Source organism: Ranitomeya imitator, chromosome 2 (genome assembly GCF_032444005.1).
Source record: "Ranitomeya imitator isolate aRanImi1 chromosome 2, aRanImi1.pri, whole genome shotgun sequence".
Taxonomy (NCBI): Eukaryota; Metazoa; Chordata; class Amphibia; order Anura; family Dendrobatidae; genus Ranitomeya; species Ranitomeya imitator.
In genome coordinates this window covers 622908235-622908509 of record NC_091283.1, presented here as the reverse complement: position 1 = coordinate 622908509, position 275 = coordinate 622908235, and positions in this window count along the sequence as shown.

The following is a 275-nucleotide window of genomic DNA, read 5'->3' as shown; positions in this document are numbered from 1 at the left end:
CCCCTTCTTTCATCTAAGTAGTATCGAACAATCTTCTAGGGCTCTTCATGCTATCATTAAAGCCTTAATGTATCAGAACCCATTCTTGGTGGTCTAGTATACTGTATGCCCTAGGGCAGTGAGAGTGAACCGATTAGAGACCGACTGCCCAAACTGCAGCCCAAAACCCACTTCTTTATCTCAAAGTGCCAACACAGCATTTTAACCTGAATACTGAGGTTTTAGTTTAGAAAAACAAGTCATACATAAACATCTTTTTATCTTAAATGAGAAAT